Raw genomic sequence first — 2,647 nt, 5'->3', positions numbered from 1 at the left:
GGCCATACTGATGGAAGTCGGATGCTGCGACTGTAGGGTGGATGAGGAAGAACAGTCCAATGAAGCTTTGTGAGTTCCTCTCGTGCGCTCAGACTTGTGCGAAACTTTGCGTTGTCTTGGAGAAGGAGAGATTTGTTTGCATTTTTGTGGCGAAGAAACACGCTGAAATCGTATCTTCAGTTTCCTGGGAATAGAACAATACGCTTCCCAGTTGATCATTGCACCATGAGGGAGGACATCAAACAGAATAGCCCGTTCAGATTATGGCTTTACTGAGGCAGTGGATTTGAAGGTTTTCTTCGGAGGAGAGGTGGTGTGGGGTCGGCCAATCGATGGATTGTCGTTTTGTAACCGGTTCGAAGTGATGAACCTATGGTTCAACGACTATGACGATGTTCCACATACAAACTGATACGGTCAGCCTCGTAACGCGCACGGAATTCCGCAGAGGTGGTTCTTTGTTCCTCTCTGTGGTGTTCTGTTAGGCGTCGAGTACTCCAACTCGTGGAAGATTGTACCAGCACTACCAGCAGGGACGTCCACTTGAATAAGGAAGCGTTTGGTTGTGATCCGCCGATCATCTCGAACGACAGCTCTCTGCTTGGAACGCACCACCGTTGCAGACACCATTTTGGAAGGTACGTATAGAGCCGGCACCTAGAAGAAGATAAAAAAGTGTTGCATTACTCATTTAACACCCCTCGTACATTCGTCCAACATGCCGTCTACTGAAATATTAATTACTCTTAAGTTTGTTTATGTCAGTGAGGGTCGAACTAGTAGGTGTAACACGGGCCACGAGATGTTGAACATTTGTGTTTGTTTGAAGTCCGTAATTTCCCTATTGACTGACTTCCTACCTTCCTCCAAGGGTCCATCCATTTGCCCGTTAACTTTACCGGACTGTCTTATCGTGTGACGTACCATCTCACCACGTTTTTTCTCAAGAATTCTTTACACTTAATCTGTCACCAATCCGATCGTCTCGTACATCTACGCTTAGTTTTTAACATACCTTTTCAACATAAAGTTTTTAAATACATTCACACAAGGTAGCTACATTTGTTCATGTTTCAGTTATGATGCTATGATTGGAAAATTCATTTTCAGAAAGTTCTTCCACCTGCGTAGGCTGCTATTCAGTATCAATAATTTTCTTCTGTACACAAATAATATCTCCATTCGTCGCGTCATATGTCTCCACAGTTTACCTCACTTTGTTCAAACCTACTTCTAAAATTTAAGCATTTTTGCATTTGCTCTGCAGTATTTTTCTAATATTTATATTTTAGTTGTTAATTCCCTCTGTGCAGCTCCTCGATGGTTTTCCTTGACATCTGTTAACGATTCAGATAAATACTTCCCTTTGTGGAAAATACCAGAGTTCTTAATAGTGTCAGTTTGTCGCTTTGGACACATACACAGTATACTGATATTCGCACTAGCGTCTGTTTCCCTTGACATAGTATTCCCGCTGTTAAATGTTCATCCACTTCGGTTATTCCTAATTAAACGTACTGATAAAGTATGAGTTGTGACAATGTCTCTTTCTAAGTTACCTTCTGACTCCTCCTATTCTTTTTACCAGACGGAGTGAACTGTCCTCGGATCTAAACTGGTCACGTGACTAGATACAACCACTTAACACCTTACAGTAGTGCGCGGAAAGTGGTCGAGGAAAATTCCCTCATAGACAGCCACGAACCTACGATCAACGTCGTTAAAATTAGTGACGAAAAGAAAGACACAGCCATGACAGTGGTGACGGAAAAAATTTCGAAACTAGCAGGCAGAATGCTGAAGCTGAGTAAGTCAGTGATGTGAAAATTACAGCGAGGGGACACGGGCCAGTATCTACGCATATGAGACAAAGTTTACTCAGTAAAAATCCCAGTGACGATATGGAGGAGTGTTCTAACGGGCAAAATTTTCGTGTTATTATGATCAACATAAGAAATTGTAACTTGCCAAAAGCTTAGCCGCTCTTTTCGCATAGAGCTGGACTTCAAGGCTCGCAAGGTACATTTGAGAAAAACTGTTGTTTGGGGTTTTATTTTAGAAAATGTCGGGAGAAATGAGTCATCATAAGTGCGAGCAGGACGAAAGAGTTTACTAAAAAAAAAAAAAAAAAAAAGAAGCACAGGAGAATAAGAATTTTAGCGATTAGTTTATTGACACAATAACCTGGGTTTATTCATAATACATTGTGGATAAACGTCTTCGAAGCGGTAGTGTGAATCAAAAGTGCTGGTCATTATGTAATAGTTGTGCTACGCACGGTTTTGGAGTACAGTTTGTGTAACGTGTGGCAGTGCTCCATTTGTAAGCATACATCAGTGTACGCTCTAACTGCCTCTCCTCCCCTCTTCACGGGTGTAAATACGACGGTGCTGCCATCCTGACGGTTGTTCAGTTCACTTTGTCGCGTAATATCTTTGGTACAGGCGCTTGCTTGTTTCCGCGCCATTAGTGAACCACAACCTGTCTCTGTACTATACCGATATTAGTCACAGTTTTCTGACGTTTACTTCGATTGTACCAGATAATTAAACTTTCATCTTATTTCAAATTCTTAGAGAAAAAACCCTACATCTTTCATTATAAAGGAATCTGCGAAACTAGGTGATTGCAAACACCTGAAATGCTT

This window comes from Schistocerca gregaria, chromosome 2 (assembly GCF_023897955.1).
Source record: "Schistocerca gregaria isolate iqSchGreg1 chromosome 2, iqSchGreg1.2, whole genome shotgun sequence".
Lineage (NCBI taxonomy): Eukaryota > Metazoa > Arthropoda > Insecta > Orthoptera > Acrididae > Schistocerca > Schistocerca gregaria.
Note: the sequence above shows the minus strand (reverse complement) of the source record.